Here is a 25,822-nt window from a genome sequence, read left to right on the forward strand (position 1 = left end):
GCCAAGTGGACTTGGTGGTTGCGGCAGGGTTGGCCCTCTTGTGAAGAGACTTTGAGCATATTTGGATAATGCTGTGTCGGTGATGTCACTCTCTAGGATGTGGTGCTCTCTGTCTTTAGGGACATCGCAGATGCAAAAATTGAATGTTGGCAAAACTTTGTTCATAACACGGGAAACATCGAACCGTGGGGTCTAGTGTACAAGATTTCCAGGTACAAGTTAATCTCCGGAGACATATAACACTGTTACAGTGAACGGAAAAGAAACTACCGACTGGTACTCTACTGTTGATACTACTGTAAATAAGTTTTTTCCTCAAGACAATCCAGAGGATGATTCTCCCGAACAAGCAGAAATTAGGAGAGACAATCAACAATATAATGGAACATGTGACGTCAATGCTTTTACTCTTGTTGAACAGCTGTTTCCAAACTAAACAGTAAAAAATGTCCAGGGATGGATCTGATAGAAAACCAGATAATAGTCAAATTTTATGACCTATTTCCCAATATCCTCCTCAATCTCATGAACAAGTGTTATATCGAGGGAGTTTTTCCAAGACAGTGGAAGATTGCCCTACTTAAAGTTTTACATAAGCCTGGGAAGTCTACATCTAATCCCACGGCATACAGACCAATCTCCCTATTGCCAAACTTGGGGAAACTTTTTGAAAGGCTGCTCTCTCCAAGAATACAAAAAACGTTACAGGATAACCTTCTATGTTCAATTAATCAGTTCGGGTTTAAAAAAGGTTCTTCAACAGAAGATGCCATTGCCACCCTCAAGAACTATGTAGAAAACTCCCAAGCTAAGTACGTGTTGGCAGTGTTTATTGACTTTGAGGGGGCTTTTGACACGGTATGGTGGGAGAGTGCCCTTGTGTCACTGCGCTTGGGAAGATGTGACAACTATACTTATAGAATCATCAGGTCCTACTTCCAAGACGGATTCATCAGAATTTGTGCAAAACACCTAGTGTATTCAGCTACCGTTTCCAGAGGTACAGGGGTCGGTACTGGGGCCTCTCCTCTGGAACGCAGTCTTTGATCAGTGGATGACAAAATACCACGAGGAGGCTATGAAAATCGCCTACGCCGACGACTTATTAATTGCTGTTGTGGGCTGTTCGAGGAGGATACTCGAGGAAAAAATGCAAATTATATTAAATGATCTATTTGTATGGACCAAACTTAGCAAACTAAAAATATCACCAATAAAGACCAAATGTATGACTTTCAAAGCTCATTTTAACTATAATCGACCTCCTGAGATCTTGATAGACAACTCTCAAATCCCATATGTATCCCAAAACAAATATTTAGGCATCCTAATCGATGATAAATTAAGCTTTCTGCCACATGTATGAAAACTTAGAGATAAAATAAGGAATTTTACTGCCTCAATAATAAGAATATCAAGGAAAGAATGGGGAGTTAGTAAAAGGATCTTGTTTTTATATTATAAAACAATATTTCTGCCAATAGTCTCATATGCTGCAACCATTTGGTATCACAGAGTCATAACGGTTAAAATGAAAATGAAACTTATTTCTCTTCAAAGATCCATGTTATTATCTGTTTTAAATTCCCCTAGAACTGTATCAAACAACGCATTACAAGTCTTAGTAGGAACCATTCCCCTGGATCTGTATATCGTATTCAAGGGGATGACAGGTCGGCTTAGGAAAGGTTTGGCTTCGGAACTAATTGGAATAACATCTGATCCAGTGAACGAGGTCAAACAAGAAAAGAAAAGACTGTGGGAACATCTGACATCTGTGTGGCAGGATCGGTGGAATGCCAGCGAACATGGAATAGTTATAAGGCAATTTATAACCAAAGTGGACTTTACTGCCGTCAAGGAAATAAATCCTTGGTTTGCTCCTTCGATGAATACAACGTACTTATTAACGGGACATGGCTCCCTCAGAGCCAAGTTACATGAACGTGGACTTCAGCCAGACCCTTACTGCACTCGTGGGGGTGTGGAAACTTGGTCTCATGTTTTATTTGACTGCCCACAGTATCTTCAGGCACATTTAGAGTTGTTTAGCAGTGTATCGGATCTGACAGAAGATAACGTAAGTCCCTTTGTAGAAAGCTATAGGAATTTTAATGCTTTACAGACATTTTCAGTGACTGTTTTTAAAAGAAGACTAGGAATAAGATCCCTTCACCCTCGAGGAAATTAGAGGTAGGACGGACAGATGAATTATTAAAGAAACATATACTAAGATTATTTGTTTAGGTTCTCAGCTGGTTGGAAGTCGCAGATCGGATGCTTCGGTAGAACTCTAATGGGAGGATATACAGGGACCCTCGGGTGTTAACAGGATTCTCATAAGAATGTTGATTGGTTCTGGGGCGTAATACCTGAAATTAAAAACTAAGGAACTAGATGGAAACATAGTTTACAAGCATAACTTCTTCTGAAACTTATGCAGTTATACCTTGTGTGGTCTTAAGTGACATCTAGATATGTGACCATATAGACATGAACTACCGCATACATACACTTGAAATCGACATGAACTTAATGAAACGTGTTTTTCACAACGAGAACTTGTGTAAGTGAAAATATTCCATTTTCTTACCTATGGACTGTCATTGGAATTCCAAATCATACGCAATTTAGGACTTTCGGAAAAAAAAGAATAATTAGAAGTCTTCGGCAACTAGAAGAGAACCACCTGAAGAAGAGTTTTAAGACTTATGCTGGCACGGAACGGAGAAGACTACTGGGACTGACTTCTTTCTTGAATGAAATCAAACTGGACAGTTCAACTTGTGACTTCATTTGAAAATAAGAAAATGTACTGAGAATAATTGAACTGTGGTGAAAAAGACTAAGACTAGGAAATGATGTATATATGTTAATATAATTGTTACAATTGTTTCGCTAGAACATCCTCCAAGGAGTGGTTGGTCTTGGTGACTCGGGACCAAAATTACCTATCTTCTAAGAACAGGAGTGTTTGATCGAAATACTCAGACCATAATATATATAACTACTAGTTTTTTTTTTTTTTTTTGCTGACTCTCCGGTAAGGGCAACCTGGGAGCGGGATTGCAAGCACTCGCCAGTATTGCACTACCTCTGGCGGGTGCGAGATTTTCGGTGGTAATAACACCGGTACAGGATGACTGTTGACCCAGGCCCAGTGCTAGAGATGAGCACCAGGCAGCAGCTGCCCATACGTTGGCTGCACCCTGGTGGCATAATAGCCTGACACAAACAAAACAACACACACATTAATATTGCACACATATACTGACACTTTTCAGGTCCATTATGCAGAGTTTCTGCACCATAAAAGAGTACAAAGGTGGAGATGGGCTAACGCCTAGGAGCCACCCCGATATAAGAACACACAAACATACACAGTATCTTGATTACCATTATATAGAATGGATATATATATTTGTATATGATAATGTCTATAAAACTGTATATAATCTTGTATATAAATTGTTTATATCATGAGAATGTACATAAAATTGTGTGTGTAAATAAATGGAATGGAATGGAAATGTCTTTAGGGATAAACTGTAGCTCACTGATGAATACACCCCGGAGGTCCTCATAGAGTCGGCAGTCATACATCAGGTGGTCCCAGGTCTCCTGTGATCCACATGCACAAAATGGATTGTTGGCTATTCCCAGTTTTGTTAGCTTGCTGCGTATAGCACCGTGTCCTGTTAATAAGTAAGTGCAATAAAGTCCCGCGGAGCACCACGAAGGCGATTTTGGTTACGTTGTTTGTACGTCTGGAATGAACTTGCGAGTCATCCCCCCTTTTCTGGACTCCATCCAACGTTGTTGCCATACGGATTGGAGGTAGTTTTGTAGTCATTTCTTTACTGCAGATCTATTCCTAGCGGGGTCCGTGATGTGGTCCCTGTATGTCGTACTCTTTCCTCGTCCAAGCTGGTACAGCATGCCTGTGCGTATCACCTCCAGGTCAAGAGGCAAGGCCCCCGTGATTACCTGCAGGGTATGGGTGGAGATGGTGTTACTGGCACGCGTCAAGGTAAGAACTGGTCGGTGAATAATGTTGAGTTTCTTGCTATTTGCCGCTTTTGTATCCTTGTTAAACTACACACCTCAGGCGTATGTAGCTGCTAGAATGAAGACTGTTTTGTAGTGGAGGGAGAGTGTGCGCCTCTTTAGGCCCCAGTCCCGGCGGACGATCCTTGCCACCATTGCTGCGTATTTCTTCATCTTTGTTTGGATGTAGTTCAGATGTGGTAGGAAAGATAGTTTACTGTCGAGAATGATTCCCAGGTGCTTTAGTTCCATGACCAGTTTTATGGTTTTGTTGTTAATTTTAATTTGTGCAGGCCTTGTGGATGTTAGGTATCCTTTGAGGAGAATGGATTGAGTCTTGGTTGGAGATATTTGCAAGTGGTGCTTTCTGGTCCATTCCTGAAGGACGGATAGGGCTCCATTTGCTGTTGTTTCCATCTGAGCCCTTGAGTCAGCTTCCAAGATCAGGGGTAGGTCGTCAGCAAAATCCAGCGCCCGGACGTCCCCAATGTCCATGGAGAGGAATTCATCCAATACATATTTCCAAAGGAACGGTAAGCACAGAGCCCTGCGGGCATTCTCTGTAGATCTGTATTTCAACTCTGGAGTAAGGTGCCTGAATCACCACTCTTCTCTCAGTGAGATAACTCTGCAGGCAGTTATACAGGTTCATGGGAAGGTTTGAGCACCTCAGTCGCGCAAGGACGCTCGGCCACGAGAAGGTGTCAAACGCCCCCGCAAAATCGACTGAGATGATGAGGAGGTATTTTCTTTGGCAGTTTTCAGCTGCAGTGATGATTCTTTCAATTGCGTCAGTGGTGGATCGGTCTCTCCTAAATCCAAATTGGTTCTGTGCAGGAAGCTGTGCTGAGTTGTAGTAGGTTTGTACCCTTTGACGTAGGAGCTGCTCAAAGACTTTGCTTAGTACAGAAAGAAGAGTGATTGGGCGGTATGAATCAGGCATGTGTTGTGGATTGGTTGGGCTTTTCAGAATCAGTTTAATGGTGGCAGTTTTCCAGTCTAGCAAAGTGCAAAGTGCAAAGTGTGTTAAGTGTCTAACGGCACCAGGGGTTCCACCCATCTCCGCGTTGCTTTCATTGTGAGTGTACCAGTTCACTGGGAAGGCCAGAGATTTAAAAGTGTATGGATCATGTGAGTGTGTTGTGTTATGTACCGTTGTTCTTCTGGCCATTTAGCCGCTGGACCCCAGCTGAGGCCCAACGTTGCCCGCACGGGAGGCAGACCAGGTAACCACTAGTTTAAATTTGCACTCTGGCAGGTCCTGCCACCTAGTTTCCTGGGATTTCAGTGGCTAGGACCTTTAAAAAAAAAAAAAAAATTGCATGGGAATAGCGCTAGAATTAGAAAAGCCAAAATGGTGGGCGAACAGCGTAATTTAGACACGGTTATTTTTGGCGTGTGGGGCATTCGCTTGCATACAGATAGAGTTGGGTAGGGAGAATGAAGACTGGAGGGATAAAGACAGAAGAATGGGGTCAATAGGGGAGACGACCCCAGGTAGAATCAGTGGGGCATGCCCATACCCCACCAGAGGGAAGAGTGGGGTCGGCAAGGAGGGGAGGAAACAGGAAAGCCGTCACCTCCCCCCGCCGGGGTAAAGGAGAAGAAAGGGCCGAACAAGGGAGCCGGCTCAGATCACTAACATGGCGTGTATGTAGCAAAGCTGTGGCTTCGTCAGGTCCATGACAGTGTACAGTCCATTAGTTGGTCAGTGTTGGGATAGGATCTCATCCACTGCTGTTCCAATAATCCGGGTGTCAGCGTGGGATGGTGTCACTAAGGGGATATAGGTCTCATCCAGTAAAGTCCTAGTAATTGTTGTCCATTTCAGTTGTCAGAGTTCCAGTGTCGAGTTTAGGGTTCCAGTCTAGCAGCTGCAAGTTAATAATTACCGTCCCACTGAACCTGATAACTACCAGAGAAATGTCACAAATATAATTATTGGAGCTAGCAACTGCGCCATTCCTAGGAAGAAACCCATTCCTGGTGCTGTCCCGTGGTGGTGCCCAGAACACCAGCGCCTCCGGCGGCAGGTCCACGAGCGTGACGGTCCTGGCCAGCCGCGGAGGTGGAGGCTCTCTACCAGCAATACAGAGAGACGACAAATATGTACACGAAAAAATATGTACAAAAAATATGTACATCAGGAAACGCAAGCAAACATCATGGGAACACCTAGTTTCCACAACCGGAAACACCGATCCCTGGGGTGTAGTCTATAAAATCACAACCAACAAACTCCCAAGAGGGGTGGTAATGACAGAAACCATAACCCCTCAAGGTAACATAACAACCTCATGGGATGGATCCATCAATAACATATTGGATACAATTATCCAACCAGCAATCGATCCTAGTACAAGTCAATAACGACAACTCTGCCAGGACAACAGTATATACAGTCCAGAACATCAAGAGCCGCCCTCACTACTGAGGAGTTGCACACCGCAACTAATAGACTCTGCAACAATAAATGTCCAGGACCAGACCTACTTGAACCAGATATTATAAGGAAGGCTGTGGAAAATACGCCATACCTCATCCTCAAACTGTTCAATCACTGCCTGCAGACAGGAGTCTTCCCCTCTATTTGGAATACAGCTAACATACTTCTGATTCAGAACAACTTAACCAAGCCTCCAGAAATCCTATCTTCATATAGACCGATTGCCCTGTTATCTGTGCTAAGCAAGCTTTTCGAATACTTCATACACAGTAGAATTACTGTGTATGAAGTAATGTGTATTCTCCATTATTGTGTATATTACTGTGTATTCTCCATTATAATGCAGAACATTTATCCTCTACAAGCCAATGTGGTTTCAAACAAGGATGCTCAACAGTTGACGCACTCTAGAATATCCTCACAACTGCCACAAACTCAACTCCAATAGAAAATATTTCCTGATTATTGCCACAGACTTTGCTGGGGCGTTCGACTCACTCTGGTATCCGAGCGTCCTCAGCCGACTAATACGTGCCTGTCTTCCCGGAAACCTCTATAACACCATAAGAAGTACCTCACAGCCAGAAAAATAAATGTCAATGCACCATACTGCAGAGTCAAACGCCAGGTTTACAGGGGCTGTCTCCAAGGCCTGCTCCTTTGGAATGTTGTACTTTATGACTTCCTCACCACTAATCTGAATGAAGTTATCTCCCAGGCCTATGCAGACGATCTTTTTTTTTTTGGTAGTTGTTAGCGCATAGGCTTCTGTGGCCATAATGCACCTCCCAAGGTTTTTTCAGTACTTTGATTCAAGCCCGAGGCGGGAATCGAACCCGCGACCTTTGGGTTGCCAGGCAGGCCCTTTACCCACCCGGCTAGCCCGGTCGGCGCAGATGATCTGATCCTGGCTGTGTCTGCAGACTGCAGATCGCAATTTGAAAATTCTGCAAATCAGGCTCTCTCCATATTACAAAACTGGACAAAGGATCATAATCTTCAAATCCCTCCAGTGAAGACTAATTCCATCTTACTGAAAGACTCCCTCAGAAGACGTCCACAAATTAAGATAAACGAGACCACAATACGTTTCACTACTGAATTGAAATATCTATTATTTTTTATTATTTGTATTAAAACTAAAGGCGGCACCCTGAACATAAGTTTAAATCTGCCTAACAACTCTTAACTGAGTATCTTACATCTTTCATAAAATAAATAAATAAATACAGTACAACATTGTAAAATCATAAAATATGTAAATTAATTTAAAAAAAAAACAACAACACGTAAAATTTACACTAGCAACTCATCCATAACATCAAAAACAGACTTAAACTCTAAGTATTGTCCAGGTCTTCTTGGTGAAACGAATCTTATTGTCCAATTTTATCTTCGGACTTGATTGATTTGGGGCAGAACTGGGTTCGCCCCCAGAATAAGCCTCTTCCTTCGAGCAAAAACTTCTTTTGCAAAGGCCTGGTGTTCTGCAAGATTACTTGCTGTTTGGATTAGCTGTTCCACTGCAGTTGAGGAGAATCCCTGGATGTTATTCCTCAGCTTTTCTCTTGATTCATTATACATAGCACAGTCGAAGAGTATGTGGAACCAGTTCTCCTTTGCTCCACAGAAACAAAGCTCTGACTCTGAAAGTCTAAATTGAAACAATTTCTCATTTAGGGCACCATGTCCTGTGACTAGATAGGAGGTTTCCATCGTGAGAGTAAACCATTTCGTAACGGATTTTGCCATTGCAAAGGTAACATCCGGTATGAAGTTTTTCGTGACTAGTCCCTTGTTGGATGTGTCCCATCTCGTCTGCCATATATGAACTAGCTCATTATAGCAGCGCAGATTCTCTCTTTTCACGTCCGTGTCTAAATTAAGTCGGATGCCTAGAATTGCTGCAGGAATCCTCCTCCGTATTCTGAAGCATAGTCCCCTATAAACTACAAAGAGGTCCAGTTGAAGAACCCCCTGCAATGACTTGTGTTGCTGCTGTGGAGACAGTTCTGCAGATCCGATGGGTGGCCAGAGGAATTCCCCCGTTGGACAGAGTTCAGCTTCTCTTTAATTTTACACTTAATTGCCCCGTGAAACCAGGTCCCTGCAGCGAACGTGACTATGGGGAGGAACACCGCCTTGTGGTAAAGGAGTATTGTGCGCTTGGAGAGCCCCCCCAGTCACTCCTGGAGATCCTGACTATTGAGGCTGAGAAGTTTCTTACTTTTATGTTGAGACTCTGAAGGTGAGGGAGGAAAGTAAGTCTATGGTCAATGATGATCCTAGGACTCTGGTTTGGGTCACAAGAGGTAACTGCATGCCTTGGATTTTAACTTGGGGAGGCCTTCGAAGGTCGAGTTTGGCTCCAAAGATCATCATATTGGTTTTTGTTGGATTTATTCGGAGCTTATTGGTTTGAGTCCAGTCGGCAAGGTCGGCAAGAACGTGGTTTGCAGTTGTCTCAACGGCTCGCCAAGAGCGGCCCGAGAAGATGATGGTGAGATCGACCATCATCTTCTCGGTGCGAATGCAATGATCTTGGTACTGTCGAAGCTGCGGCGAAGCCAGTCCTGAAGAACCAGGTTCCAGATTAGGGGGGCCCAATACGGAGCCCTGTGGGCATCCTCTGTAAATTGGTCGTGTTAGTTGCCCATGTCTTGCCTGTACTGTAACGGTTCTGTCGGTGAAGTAGTTCCTGATTAACCAGTACAGTTGTGGTGGACAATCAGCAGAGCGCAGCCTCTCAAGAGCGCTCTCCCACCATACCCTGTCAACGGTCCCCTCAAAGTCTATAAAGACGGCCAGTTCGTACTTGACCTTGGAGGTTTCCAAATGGAGTATTATTTCTGAGAGTGCATCCTCACAGGAGCGACCTTGTGTGAATCCATATTGCGAAGGAGAGATAAGTCCTTTGTCTTGAAATATGCTTACAATTTTTATCGTTATGAGTCGTTCCAGAATTTTACCAAGGTTGCGTAAGAGGGAAATGGGGCGAAGTGCCCGAGGTTCTGTTGGTGATTTGTTAGGCTTCCGAATGAGTCGGAGAAGAGCAACTTTCCAGAGCTCAGGGTAGAGAAATTCTCTAAGGCAGCGGTTAGAAAGGAGAAGTAGGTGATCTGGTTTCAGTTTGAACACCCTTTGTATGAATGCATACTCAATAAGGTCAAAGCCAGGGCATTTATTCAGGTGATTATATTCACTGCTGTCTCCAGTTATTGGGATGTAAAAGATTCATCAGGTGAGGTTGATGTGTACAGTGAATTTCATCTTCAGATATTTGCATGTTCAGGTTGGTCTTCCATTGCATCGTCTGTGGGGAAAAGTTCATCAATTATGGCACTGATCGAATCGTGCCAGGTTATGGTTTCCTGTTCGCGAAACTGTACCGAGCCAAAGACATCTGACGTGCATGTCTTCCCCCTGGATATTTTATAAAGGAGTTCCCATTGGTTAGAATTTCCTGACTCCTTGACGAAGTCCATCCAGGTTTGTCTTTTCCTTGCGGCAACCGCTTTGGTAAAGGTGTTCTTTTTAGCGAGGTACATGGCATGCAGTTGTTCAACGCCTTGGGGCGGCCAATTTCTATGACGCTGGTACTCCTTACGCTCTCTGTGTGCCTCTTTCCTTAGTACAGTTAGCTCGGTGCTCCACCAGGCACAAGTTTGAGATTTTATGGTCTTTTTCTTCGCCGAGCGATAGGCAGCTAATTGGAGTGAGCTCGGGTACAGGTCCGTCAGGTCAGCTGCACTCTTATCGGATAGCGAGGGTAGGTCTGGAAAATATCTCTGTATGGAAGAGTCGCCCCAGGGGTTATTCTGGGGTAACACTGATTTCTAAGGTGCTAGAGCGAACGCTACTAAGCTAAGTTAATTGTTGATTACAATTTTCTATTTTTCTAGTTCCTTTCAACTGTGTTCCTAAGTTTGACTGCCCTACTTCCACGTAGTCTGGGGTGGGCGAGCAGGGTGAATCCCTGCTCGGCTAAAAGGGCGATTGTGTTGTAGTTGGGATTTGTTGGAATTTCGTTTTTTGCATTTCCGTGCCCTCAGGATTTCTTCCCTGGGACCACTTCCCGTTTAACTTGGGAAGTGGATGTTTTTAATCGATTTTAATTTCCATTTGAAACTAAATCGAGGTCGACGGATTCCTGTTCTTGTTGTAAATATTGTAAATAGTTGTCTTTTGTCACTGTTGACTAAAGACTTTTAATTGTATATTGTGAGTTTTATTTTTTATAAATAGAATGTCGTCGTCGAGTGAGCTTGATCCAATGGAAGACGAAGTGGTGAAGGCCGCCTCGCAATTGACAGATGAAGAGAGGAAGAAGCTGAATCAAGAACTTTTAAGTGAAATTGAAGATGTGGCAGACCAAGTATTTCTGGGGAAAACCTTGGCAAGAACGCCAGTTAAAAGCAAATTGTCGTCGCTCACTGGTGCTTCACAACAAACACAAGCAGTGCAGCAAACTCAGGTCTCTAATAAGAAGAAAAAGAAGAGATCACAAGGTGGTGACTCTGATGTAAGTACAGGAAAAAGGACACGTAGTCAGACAAGGAAGAAGGCAAAGAAGGATGAGAATGTTGTGATAAGTTCACAAAATAAAAATTTTGAAAGTGTTCGAAAATTGAGAGAAAGACTGCATTCTTTTTTGTGGGATCCAGTCAGTAAAGTGCCAACAGCCAGCATAAGAACAATTTTAGAAATATGGGATCAACTGGCAACTACAGCATATGATGTGTCGATGGAAAATATTTTATTAAAGGAAAGGGTACAGAATGCAGAGAAAGACACTGAGATCACATATGCTAATGTGGTGAGTAAAGAGGTAGAAAGCCAAGAGAAACCATCTAAAGTTATTATATTGAAGGCTACGACATCAAGGTTCAAAACCAGTGAAGAAGTTAAAGATGGTATATTAAAGGAAATACGTCCAATGTTGAAAGATGTTAAAGTAAGAAATATACGTCCTATTAGAGACCGTGGTGTTGTTGTGGAGACCATGACTGACGACGATATTGCAAAAATTAAAGGCTGTTCAGGCCTTGGTTCCTTAGGTTTAAAGTGTAGTGTGCCAAAGCCTATTATGCCAAAGATTGTGTTGTTTGACGTAGAACAGGGTATTAAGAAAGAAGAGTTAATGAAGGAAATATGGACTAAAAACTTGAAAGACTTGGGAATAAGTGAAAAGAAGTGTGAAGAAGGGATTGAAATTTTATCTACTCATAAGCAAAAAGATGGTAATACTGAGAACTGGATACTTCAGATTTCAGTAGGTATATGGAGAAGTATATGTAAACTGAGTAGATTGTTGATTGGTTGGTCTGGATGCAGATTTAAAGAAATTTTCCCAGTTACACAATGTTATAAATGTTTGATGTATGGCCATGTAGCGAAATACTGTAAGAAGGATAAGTGTTGTGGTTTTTGTGGAGGGATTGGACACACCTTCAAAGACTGCACAAATAAAAATAAACAGCCAAATTGTTGCAATTGTACAAGAAATCGATTGGAGGCGGGCCATGAGGCGGTGAGTAAGACATGTCCTGAGTATAGTAAGGCTCTTGAAATATACAAAAGAAAAATAAATTATGGGTAAGCAAATAAAAATATTGCAGATAAATGCCCAAAGAGCGAAAAGCGTGGCCTCTCAAATAAATTTTCTCATGGAGAGAGATAACATTGCAGTTGCCTTGTTACAGGAACCTTATGCCGTTCAACATCAGGTGAGATGTTACCCACAAAATTATAGAGTGCTGTCAGAGGATGAGTCACCAAATGCTGCGATTGTAGTCAGAGCACTGGACATAGTTGTGACAAAAATTTTAATGCTATGTAACAGAAACGCAGTGTGCTGTGAACTGCAAGGTGAATTCGGGAGAATTTATCTAGTGACTCTCTATTGTCAGCATTCTGGCGACATTGTGTCTGATGTTGAATATTTAGAGAAAGTAAATAGGCATTTGGGGACATGTAGAGTAATAGTGGCTTTAGACTCAAACTCCAACTCCCCTTTATGGGGAGGAGAGAATTCAGATGATCGAGGAGCGCTTTTGGAAGAATTTATAGCGACGTCAAGTTTTGAGTTGCTAAATGCTCAGGGACATGGTCCGACTTACTCTACGGTTCATGGCAGTTCCTATATTGATTTTACACTTGCAACAGGTGCAGTCAGGAATGAAGTTCATGATTGGAGGGTTGTGGAATATTATACCACAAGCGACCACAATGCGATCCTTTTTAATATAGAAAGCCAAAATTTTGTAAGGGTCTGGAATGATCTAGATCGGTTTTCAACGAAGACAGCTGCATGGCCAAGATTTAAATTGAAATATTTAGATAAAGTTTCGAATGTGTGCTGGGAGAATTTGTCTGCAGATCAATATGTTAAAGTGTTAACAGATATTATTGAAGAAACTTGTAAATATTGTATGAGAAAGAAATGTATCCCAAGTAGACCAGTTTTCTGGTGGAACTCAAGTCTGTCTAGATTAAGAAAAGATGTAAATACTCTAAGAAGATTATGTCAAAGACATAGGAGGCGTGGTAATAGCGATATATTAGAAAATTATATTTTGGCACATCAAATTAAAAGGCGGGAGTATATAAGTGAAATTAATAAGTCAAAAAGTTTCCATTGGAAAAAATATGTAGAAGAGCAGGGATCCAGAGACCCATGGGGAACAATTTATAAAATTTTAAAACCAAAAGCTGTAAATATATGTACTACAGTTGGAGTTGAGGGCAGCCAAACCCTGAGCTGGAAAGATACTATGGAAAAAATATTGAGTGATCTCTTCCCAAGTCTAGAAGATGATGTAAATTCCATTGATAAAGTGAAGGAATATGAACAGAATTTACAGGAAAGTGAAGAGCAAGAATTTACTATTCAAGAAGTGGAGTCCGCTGTGTTCCGAGCAAAGGATGGTAAGTCGCCGGGCTTGGATAGGGTAGAAGTAGCTGCGTTGAAGAAGGCTTTTATGCTAACTCCGCAAATATATGTAGATTTGTACAACAGATGCCTGAAGGAAGGTGTTTTTCCCGAAGTCTGGAAGGTTGCACACGTGAGGTTGTTAATAAAGAGTACAGATCGTCTTTTAAATGAAACTAGTGCATATCGACCGATAGCTTTGCTCTCGGTTTTGGGGAAGGTTTATGAAAGACTGTGCGTTAATAGATTAACAAAGTTATATGAAAGAAATCTATGTCCTCTGATAACCAATTTGGTTATAAACAAGGAAAGGGTACAGAGGATGCAGTCTTTAAACTGACTAAAATTGTGGAGCAGAGTGAAGGAAGATATGTTCTAGGGATTTTTGTAGACTTCCGTGGTGCATTTGATAGACTTTGGTGGGAGAGCATCTTATTAAGAATAAGGAGTATGGGTTGTACGAAGTCCTTATATAAAGTTATGCAGAGCTACTTTAACAATAGATGCATCCTTGTTAAAACAAGATATGAACAAATAAAACGAGGTATGCATCGAGGCTGCCCTCAGGGCTCGGTGATGGGCCCCTTTGCTTGGAATATTGTGTTTGATACCTTTCTTGAGAATGAGTTGGAAGGTGTTCAGTATGTAGCATATGCTGATGACCTAGCAATTTTGGTCCAAGGTCAAACACGATCACAGATTGAAGCCAGAGCACAAGTTGCTCTGTGCGCTCTGAGTGAATGGAGCATTGAGAACAGGCTGGAGATATCTCTTGGAAAGACTGTTCAGATGTTATTGAAAGGACGGCTGAGCATGAACCGACCTCCCACCTTGCGGCTTAATGGAGGATCTGTTCGATATACTAAGGTGACGAAGTATCTGGGCCTCCAGTTGGAGGAACGTTTGTTCTATACAGAACACGTTAAATATTTGAAAAATAAAATAAGGCTCTTGTATGCCAAGCTCCGAAGAGTAGTACGAGCTGATTGGGGCATTAAGGGAAGATCTTTGAATCTACTCTATAAGTGTTTATTTGTCCCAATAATAACATATGCAGCTGGAGCTTGGGTACATAGAGTTGAAACTGTGATGGTCCAGAAATATTTAGTCCAAGCACAAAGGTTTGCATTGTTGGGCATCACCAGAGCGTGTCGGACTGTTTCTTCAGAGGCCTTGCAGGTGGTTGCAGGGAGGATGCCAGCTTATTATGAAGTCCTATTAAGGGGATTACTGTATCTCACTAAGAACAATGTGAGAGTAGTCATAATGAATATAAGAACATGCTTGGAAAATGACTACGTGTATACAAGAAATGATGTGAGAACAGAAAGAGCAAGAATTCTGAGAGATATCAACAACCAATGGCAAGAGTCTTGGCAACACTCTGAAAAAGGAAGACAGACTTACTTGTTTCTGCCGAGTGTGGAGACAGTAGACACGAAGAGAAAGCCTTGGTTACAGTTTGGGCTTAATGCGACATTCCTAATAACAGGCCATGGACTAAAGTTTAAATTATTTGAGCTGGGTCTGCATGAATCAGGATTGTGCACATGCGGGAACCCTGAAACTGCTAAACACATAATGTTGAATTGTGTCCAATATATAGACACCAGAGCTTTCCTGGAGAGGAATATTGGTATGTTAAGGGAAGAGACACTAGTTAATATGTTTGAAAATAGAATAAATTTTAAATATTTTAATGAATATGTGGATGAAGTTTTCAAGAGAAGAATGCTGCTGGATAGTAGAAGCTCGCCTCCCCGAGGCAGGGGCGGTAACCGTCCTGATTAGGAAAGGCAAGTAAAAAAGAAATACTATGGGCTTTTTCTTCTCAAGACGGGCTAAGAGCTTAGCAGCGAAATAATTATGTTATATTTTATGTTTTAACTATATGTTTTTAATAAAGTAACCCATAAAGATTTTGACCTAATAAGAATTAAGAACCTAGCCACGGATGTGCTACGGCACCGGGAGTGGTAGGCTCGAGGAGTTTTAAATGGAATGTATGGAAGAGTCAAAGGCTGCCCAGTCAACGGCCTTAGTCGAGAACCTGACAAACCAAGTGGGGGCAATATGAGGTGCCCGGTTAGGTGCGTGCATGTTGATGTGGAAACGTATCACTCTATGATCGCTTAGAGTCCAATCCGAAATGATGGTCCATCCGTAAATCAGGTTTCTTAGGTCATTGGTGGTGGCTGTGATGTTGATGTTGGATTTCCCTGTAGCGCTGCAGTTAGGTGGTGTATTGACTTTGTTTGTTGTGAATGGTTAGGTTCCGAATGGAGATCAGATCCTCAAGCAGAAGGCCTCTGGAGTCCGGAACTGGCGACTGCCAGAGGGTGGATTTGGAATTTACTTCTGAGGTGATGATAAGCGCATTGGACTCAAAGGAGTCCAGTGTGAGATCTTGGTAGTTGAGCGCTGCTTCAATGTCATGGGATGGCGGGCAGTATAAAGAAATGAGATAAAATGAAGGTGAGGCCTTTGTTACCTGAATGCAGGTTGCGTACTTCGTGCACACGCCAAGGTTACCAGGATGTCATCCGCCAGAGGGCTGCCTTACTAGTCGGACGTGCTAATCAACGCTAAAGAAAAATGTGCTTAAATATGCGTTTTAATTATAGTTATTGCCATAAAAAGTGTTCTCACCTAAAGAAGTCAACTAGTGGACTCTCATGGTAAGAAATTTTTAAATTTCAACTGGGAATTTAGCAGGCTATTTGCGTTTTCATCTATATCCTTTGTTTGCGAGACCGCAGTGGTCACCATGTGGCTGGCAGCAAGGATATAGAGAGGCGCCAATATAAATCGGCGGCCACGTAAATACCCTGCATTTGACTGGGGAGGTGCCCCAACTTGTGCCAAACCCGAGCTTCAAGAGTGTTCCATCATCTGTGCTGAATTACCGTTACTGTGCTAGTGAAACATGTATTTTGTGTCCTCCCCCCCCTCTGCAATAGACATACCGTGAACAGAATGGATCTTAGCAAATATACATGTAGTGCAAAAACTGATGTCACCAATGTTATCGGCGCCAAGAAAAACCCCCAGAGAAATTAACCCCGTTTTCCTAGGGCCACTTATATACGGCTGTTTCCCCCCCCCCATACTGCCAGTGGGGGAGAGCCCAAATCTTCGCCTGCAGATCACACGGCAACAAATATACCCACGGACTAGTGGTTTATATCCTCCAACAGCTCTCAGAGCCCTCAAACAAAATAACGCGTCTAGACCTCACTAATCCGGATAACTTCGAAAATCCGAAAGGGATACAAACATGGTGGGAGAACCACGCGAAAAAGATTGACTCTGACTGTGAACAAGTTACCCCTGAACACCAATTTCATACTGAAGAAGTTAAACCGACACCTTTGGCTAAAAGAAAAAATAAAAATCAAATAGTCTCTAACTCGGACAGAGCAACTAGAAGCCAGAGTCAACCAAAGGACCCTCACGATGATCCTGGCTCCCTACAACCAGGAAAACAAGTTGAAACCAAGCCGAAGGATTCCCCCCTGGACCCTGCACTCCCAGAGGGATCCCCCTTGGATCAAGCACGTACTCTCAAGCCAGCCCTAGAAGACCTATTTAGGGACCAGAGCAACAGAATCTCAGCAGGTCTCAGAGGCCAAATTGCTACTTTATGGAATAAAATGGAGTCCGTTTTATTCCAAACATACTTAGAAGCTGAAAGAGCCACAGCTAAACTGCAGGCTTATAAGGAAGGAGGAGCAAAAAATATGCCACAGCGCACTCCCTCCTATGCAGATGCGCTGAGGACACAGGCTCAGTGTGACCACACAGCCACGCATCCAATACAAGCCAAGGAGAAATCCACCACTCGGCGACCTAACATTGTAGTGTTGAGACCCCTTAATAAAGTGGACAAACATTCTAGTGAAGGCATTAAGCAGGCAATAATTGATAAACTCTCCGATGACCTAAGGACCACGAAAATAAAATCGGTACGAAAGACAAGGAATCCAGGCGTGGTCATCGAAACAGAGACCACAGAGGAAATAAATGAAATAATAGCCAACCCCAAGATCGCAACCCTGGGGCTCAGAGCTGAACCCCCAAGAAGGAAGGGGCCCTCCATCCTTATATACGACCTTGATAAGGATATCAAACCCGAGGAGGTCGCAAGAGAATTGTTTTATAGAAATCTGTCCAAACATTTGCCAGATCAAAATCTAAATGATCATGTGATACCCAAGCACACCATCAGACCAAGTCCTCAAGCACAGTCAACTGGTCTGTAGAACTGAGCCCGGTAGCTTGGCAAATACTTATAAATCAGACTAGAGTTTATATATATTGGGGTGGCCATCGATTCCGCGAACATGTGGCTATCATCAAATGCTACAACTGCTGCAAGTTCGGACACACATCGCACACATGCTCCCTGGCTGTGCGAACCTGCGGCCACTGTGCTGGCAAGGGCCACAACTTCACCGACTGCCCAAATAAGAGCACAGACGCCGTTTGTGCTAACTGCAAAAGTCAGAAAATGGATGCCTCCCATTCCCTCAGAGACAGCATGTGTCCCATATACCAAAAATACAAGAGCTTGACCCAATCCAGAACAGATTATGGCACCACACCATAAACAATTAAACACTAAAGTAATCATATTCTTCCAGCTAAACGCTCATAGAACCAGGGCAGTGGCCGACCAGGTCAGGATGAAAGCCGACGACGAAAATATAGATATCATCATACTCCAAGAACCATACGCAGCCGCCAATCAAGTAAGGGGATACCCCCTACAATACAAAATCATACAGCCTGAAAATGAAATCCCCTGGGCCGCTATTGTGGTCAGAAACCCAGATATAACAGTTACCAGGATCACTCACCTCTGCACGGCCTGGGCAGTCTGTGCACATCTTATCTCAGCACTGGGAGCCTTCTACGTCGTAGATTGCCGCCCTGGAGAGGACATAACGATGGCTACAAGGTACCTAGAACATGTAACAAATATCCTCCCTGACCAGAAACTAATAATAGGAGCGGACGTGAACTGCAGGTCACCAGCTTGGTACAGCCATACCCCGGACAGGCAGGGGACAAGGAATGGGCAGCGCCTGGAGGAATTCCTAGCAACATCAACGATAACAGTGCTAAATCAACCTAATCAACTACCGACTTACTGCAACCTACGATGGGAATCAACCATCGATGTCTCCCTAGCCACTAGGAACATTGCTGGCAATATAACAGACTGGACGGTTCAGGATGCCTGGACAACGTCCGACCACAGGGTCCTGACCTTCCAACTTAACAGAGACCATCAGAGACAATATCCTGAGAGAAAAATGCTGCAGAGATATGTATTGTACACTGCAAACTGGAACCAATTTAGAGATACCCTAATAGCAGAAAAAGATACATAGCAAGCTGCAATTCAAACAAACCAAGACCCTGACCAACTCCAAAAAACAGTCACAGCGATTATTACTAAAGCAGCGAATGCTGCCATAAAACGAAGAAAACCTGCCTCAGGCGCTGTACCATGGTGGAGTCCGGAGCTCCAGAGGCTCCGAAGGGAAGTCCAGGACAAACGAAAAGCATTCCAGAGAGCCAGACGCTCCTGGCCTGCCCCTGAAGTGGATGGACTGTGGGAAATCTACAAAGAGGCCAGAAACCAGTACACCTCGCTCATACGCAGAAGTAAACAACTCTCGTGGGAAAATCTGGTGGCAACCACTGGCAACACTGACCCCTGGGGGGTGGTCTACAAAGTAACCACTAATAAACTCCCCAGGGGTGAGGTAATTTCAACCACCATAACACCACAGGGAGATGCTACCAATTCTTGGGAGGCATCTGTTAACAATATTTTGGACGCAACCTTCCACCCTCATGTAGACCCACAGACACCCCAACAAATCAAGATGTGCACAGAGAATGACGACTACCGAACAGAAGACAGGGAACCGGATTTCACAATAGAGGAATTACAAGCGGCTGCGCACCTTATTAAAAGTAAGAAATGTCCAGGTCCGGACCTCTTGGAGCCGGAAATCATCGGGAAGGTGGTGGAGATAGCCCCTGACATGCTACTGAACCTCTTCAATCTATGTCTCCAAACTGGGACCTATCCGAAGGACTGGAAAAAAGTAAATATTAAACTCATAATTAAAAACCCGACAAAACCACCAGACCAACCAACTTCCTACAGACCAATAGCCCTACTAACAGTCTGCAGTAAACTCTTGGAACGACTCCTGTTAACCAGAATACAGGCTCACTACCTACAGGCAAACCTAATGTCCCCAAACCAGCACGGCTTTAGACCGGGAACGTCGACTGTAGATGCCCTGAAGAACGTCCTTGCACGTGCAGCTGCCACAGAAAACAAATATTTCCTGGCTATCTCTATCGACTTTGCTGGGGCGTTCGACACCCTTTGGTGGCCGAGCGTCCTGGCCCGGCTCCGGGAGAGTGGGATGCCGGGCAACCTCTATCGAGTAATCGAAAGCTACCTCTCCAGTAGACTCATCATGGTGAATGCTCCATATAAAATACTCACCAGAAAAATCTACAGAGGCTGTCCACAAGACTCCGTTTTAGGACCTACGTTATGGAACATCGTCTTGGATGAATTCCTAAATACAAATATTGGAGAGGCGTCTTCACAAGCCTTTGCAGACGACCTCATCCTGATGATAGAGGGAAACAGCAGAATCCAGCTGGAAAGAAAGGTAAATCATGCCCTTAAAATCCTACAAGAGTGGACCAATATCCACTTCCTTAGGATCTCTGCAACCAAAACGGACTCCATTCTCCTCAAGGGTTCCCTAGATTACAGGAGACCCCCACAGATTAAGATTGATGGTATCACATTACGACTGTCCAAGGAACTTAGATACCTGGGAGTGATACTGGACCCCACTCTCTCCTTCCAGGCACACTTGAAATACATCCGTAAGAAGATACGGGGCTATACAGCCCTTGTTACCAGAGTCGCAAAAAGGGACTGGGGATTGAAAAAGAAGACCCTCAAGTTGTTTTACAAAGCCGCCTTCCTGCCGATAGCTACCTATGCTTCCGGAGCATGGTACCCCAAAGTCACCATGGCTGTAAATCGCAGAATCCTCGACTCTATCCATAGAGCCATGCTGCTCGCTATAACCCGGGCCTGCAGAACAGTTAGCACCCACGCGCTGCAGGTGCTGGCGGGAACCCTACCTTTAGACCTCGAAGTAGCTAAATGTGGAGTATTTTGGACGCAACCTCCAAGGGAAGAGCCTGCACCTTCGCCGGCTTCGACGCAGATCCTACCACAAACCGTTTGACTGAGAAAAAGAGACTTACAAATCATCTCATGCAAACCTGGCAAACCAGATTAGGTATTAGGTATTAGGTATTAGGTATGTTCGGGGTCTGACGGCACCTGGGATTTCTCCCATCTCCGCGTATGTTCTCTGTATCGGACAAGCCAGAGATTTAAAAGTGTGTGGGATATGTACTGTGTAGTTTGTTGTGCCCATTGTTCGTCCGGCCTGTTAGCCGCCGGGCCCCTAGTGAGACCCGACGTTACCAATACCTGCCACAGGGAGGCCGGCCGGGTGTTACCAATATTTGTACTCTGGCTGGTCTTGCCACTTACTTTCCTGGGATTTTAGTGGCTAGGACCAAAAAAAAAAAAAAAAAATCGAGGTTGATATTAGTGATACTTTACAAGTTAGTATTAATATTGCGCGACGTGGGGCTGTGCGGTGAAAATGAGTTTTAAAAACCAAATAGGTTCGGGCAAGAATTTTGATGTTCTCTTTTGATTTTGACATGTAGGGCTAAACGCTGTGCAAGACAAAAGTTTGGGGGGAGGATGAAGACTGGGGGGAAGAAATTGGAAATAAGGGGCCGACAGAGTAGATGGCCCCTGCAGGTAGTGAGGCATGCCCGTGCCCCACCAGAGTGAAAAAATTGGGGAGGCAAGGAGAGGCAAGCCTCTCCTCCCCAGGAGTTTGGAAAGAAAGATCCGCTCAAGAGAGTGCGGATTTGGGTCGCCAATAGGCTGTTCCGGCGGGAGAGTGCCACGTATGTCGTCTCCATCAGTTTGCAGGCCCTAAAAAATTGGCCGTTGAGTCTCATCTAGGTGGGACACTAATAGGGGGTTAAATCTGGATGTCATCCTTCCAGACTGCATGTGGTCTGGGGCTTATTTTCTGGTCATTATCTTGGGGTCATAATCAAGTCAACTGGCTGTCATTATGGGGTTTTATCCCTTCCGTGATGTTTGCTAGTCCTTACACTACCTTTTGTCATTATGTAGTGGGTCTATGCTGCAAGGTCTTGGGGCAGTGTCCCTTTGTTCTGATGTCACGACTATTTAAAGGTGTTTTTTCGCTTCTATTGGCGGTAATCATGACTCTTGTAGTTCGACAATCTATTGTCACTTGTCTTTTCCTAGTGCATTTTGTAGTCAGTCCAAGGTCTGTATAGTCGGTTCCTCTGTGTCGTCTCGCTGCTATTTGCAGTTTTGTTTTGTCTCATTCCGTTAAGGTCTTCGGTATATGGCGGCTAGTGTTTGGCGCCTGCTAAATAATCCCTGGGCAAAATCAGTTAAGGCTAAATATTCTTCTTGTGTATCTAGTAGATGTGACTCGAGATCCCTCGGTAAATAGTGAACTCTAGTTATTAGTCTGCATCTAAGGTCTTCGTATTGGACACACTCAAACATAATGTGCACCCAGCTTTCTTGTTCCCCGCAAGTACAACGCGGATCCTCCACTATTCCCAATGCTGTAAGCTTTGCATTGAAAGCCCCATGACCCGTAAGGAGGTAGGTCGTGTAAAGTCCGGGTTGCAGCCAGGTTGGAAAAATGGGGTATACTCTGTCTACGTCCGGGATGAACTTTTTGGTGATGTTCCTTTTTGTTGTGTTTGTCCAGCGGTATTGCCAGGTTTCTTTTAGGTATTTCTGCAGCCTGTTCTTTTCAGCCTTGTGGGTTGCATTGTTATCCACTGTGTAGTCTTGGTGGGTGCAAGGCATTCCTTTGGTTATATAATAGGCTATTCCAGTACGTATGATGTCCAGGTCAAGGGGAAGGGCTCCGGCCAAGACCTGTAGGGCAACAGTGCTAGTGGTGCTACAGCCTCTGGTAATGGTTAACAGGATAGTTCTATGGATTGAGTCGATTATGCGTCTATTTACGGCGGTTGATGCCTTGTGATACCAAACCGCAGAGGCGTATGTTATAGCTGGTAGGAATGTCGTTTTATAATATAAGGAGAGCACGCGACGTTTAAGTCCCCAGTCCCGACGAACCACACGTGCTAACAGTGCAGAGTACTTCCTTATCTTTGTTCTTAAATGTGTGAGATGCTGCTTGAAGGAAAGATTACAATCTAATATCACCCCCAGGTACTTAAGCTGGCTTTGGAGTTTCACTGTGGTGTTGTTCACCTTTATTTGAGGTGGCCTGTGCAGGTCAAGGGAGCCTTTCAGTAAGATTGAGGATGTCTTAGTTGGTGAGATTTTTAGGCAGTGTAAGATGGTCCAGTCCTGTAGTATCCTGATGGCATGGTTTGCTTTTACCTCCAACTGGGTTCTATTGTCGGCAGCAATTTTCAAGATTAAGTCGTCGGCAAAAGCTTGGGTTTGGACGTCACCAAGGTCCATGGCCAGGAACTCATCCAAGACAATGTTCCACAACAGCGGCCCCAGGACAGAACCCTGGGGGCAACCCCTGCAGACACGGCGGTTTACCCTACCATAGGGTGCCACGACACTAATACTCCTGTCGGTAAGGTAAGACTTGATAGTGAGATACAAATTGCAGGGAAGGTTGGCCCGCCTTAGCCTTGCCAGGACACTTGGCCACCAAATGGTGTCGAAAGCCCCGGCAAAATCTATGGAGATGATTAGGTAGTATTTACTGTTGCAACTGGCCACACCGTGCAGCAGATGTCTAAGTGCCTCTACTGTCGAAGACTCAGGCTTAAAGCCGAACTGGGTAGACATGTGCAGTTCAGCACTCTTGTAATGTGTGTCAATTCGGGCATATAGCATTCTCTCAAATAGTTTGCTGATCACTGGTAGCAAAGCTATCGGTCTGTAAGTGGTTGGCTGTTGTGGAGGCTTCGTGGGTGTTTTTGGGATCAGCTTCAGTCCCGCAGTCTTCCAGTTTCTTGGGAAGATGCCTTGATGCAAACAGTTGTTAAACAGATTTAGAAGGAGTTCGGAGGTCAGATCCGTTACTTTTTTGACAATTTCCGGTTCGAGATAATCGAGGCCAGGGCACTTATTATTTCTTACGTGATTTGCCGCGGATTTGATGTCATCTAGCGTGAACGGTGGTTCACGGGAGTCAGTGGTGTATATGTCATTTTCTTGGCATATTCTATGCTGTTCAGGTGAAGTAGGCATGGCAGTCTCCGGGAAAATAGTGCCCAGAATATTTGTGATTGACTGTTGCCATGTGGTGGTTTGGCTCCCCTGTGGTGTCAATGTGGTAGAAATAACTTCCCACCTGGGGAGTTTGTTTGTGATTATCCTATAGACTACCCCCCATGGCTCATTATTTCCTGTTATGCCTGCCAAGTTTTCCCAGGCTCTTTGTTTGCTCTTGTTTATCGCATCCGTATATCTGTTTCTTGCTTCTCTATAGTGCTCCTTTAGTATCTGGACCTCAGCAGCAGGCCATGTACGTCTTGCCCGTTGAAAGAGTTTTCTTCTTCTCATGGTCTCCCTTCTGAGTTGCTGGATCTCGTGAGTCCACCACGGGACTGCTCCCGGTTTGGGATTTCTCCTCTTCATTGATGCTTCACTCGCCGCAAGTATTATTTCCGTTACCCTCTTTTGATTCTCGTCTGGATCCCCATTCTGGTTTGTTGTTTCCAGGTGTAGGGCTGCAGCGGGCATTAAAACCTCTCTGAACCTTTCCCAGTTCGCCCAGCGGATGGCGAAGCGATTTAGTGTTTGTTTAGGTATCAGTAGCCTGTTTAATGATCTTCTGATTTGGCAGGTAATCACCCTGTGGTCGGAAGTCGTCCACGAGTCTCTGACGATCCAATCATCAACGTAACCTGCAAGGTTTCTCGTGGACAATGTGACATCAATAGTCGCCTCTCACAGGGTATTACAAAATGTAGGCATCTGGTGTGGTCTGTTCAGGATAGTGAACCGGGAGTTCGAGAGAAAGTCCTCTAAAATCTGTCCATTTCTGGTACCTCTCCTGTCTGGGGTCAGACTGTGCCAGGCTGGTGAGCGGCAGTTTACATCTGCCCCAATTATGATCCTTTGATCATGGGGCATGTCGGTCAAGGCCTGCAAGTACCTGGTGATGGGTGCGATGTCCTCGCCCGGCCTGCTGTAAAGGGCCACAGCATAGATTTGGCCCAATGGCGTTAAGATGTGGGCACACGCCGCCCAGGGTGCACAAAGCTGTGTTACTTTAGTCACAGTATAATTGGGATTGCGCATCACAACTGCAGCCCAAGGGGTGTCACTCTCGTCATGGACTATTTTGTATGCAGCCGGATATCCGCACACTCGTTTTGAGTGGGTATATGGTTCCTGTAGTAGTAAGACGTCAGCTGCTTCCTCGTCCGCTATGACCCTAAGTTGCTGGGCCACTGCTCTAGCTCTCTGCGCGTTATGCTGTATTATTGCAATTTTGGATCTATTGTACTCTTTAGGGCGTCTCTCCATAGTCGGTTCGTGACTGGTATAACCCTTTTACTTTAAGATAAACTGGACAGTTCGGGTCTCTGATAGAATGCGAATGGTCCATTTTCCCTGCCTTGCAGTTTGTACAGATTGGATCTTGCTCCTTGTTTGGACATGTTTTATATTCATGTCCCCTGCCAGAGCAGTGACCGCAGGTTGATTCTGTTTGTGTACATGTATGAGTTGTGTGGCCGTATTTACAACACCGGAAGCATTTCGGGACTGCCACATGCTCCCGGAATCGGTGGGATCCCCATTCAATGTAGATTCTCTCTTGATTCTTTAATTGCTGCCAGACAGTCGGGGCCAGCTCTAGAACCCAGTTTCTGTTTGGTCCTGCCCTAGATCTCGTGGAGTACCTAGGCTGCACCAGGGTTCGCTGCTCCTGTAGTTGCTGGGGGGTCGGTCTCAGATTTCTGTTTATTATCTCTGTGGCTAACTGTTCCGGGGTTAGGTCTTTGTCAATGTCAAAGACAATGATAGCAGGTCCTCTCTTTTTTGGCAATTCTGCAGTCAAACCCAAGGTGGCAATTTTTGGGTTATCCATTATCGTCTGTATGTCTTCGTTTCCCTCCGTTTCAATAACGAGTCCTACATTCCTCGTTTTCCGAATGGACTTTATCTTAGTAGCTTTGAGGTCATCCCTTAGTTCCTTCATCACAGTTGTCTTTATTTCTTCACTAGTTCTCTTTTCCTGGGGGCCATCTGTGGTCACAGG

This window comes from Mastigoproctus giganteus, chromosome 9 (genome assembly GCF_048544385.1).
Source record: "Mastigoproctus giganteus isolate SK-2022 chromosome 9, ASM4854438v1, whole genome shotgun sequence".
NCBI classification, from domain to species: domain Eukaryota; kingdom Metazoa; phylum Arthropoda; class Arachnida; order Uropygi; family Thelyphonidae; genus Mastigoproctus; species Mastigoproctus giganteus.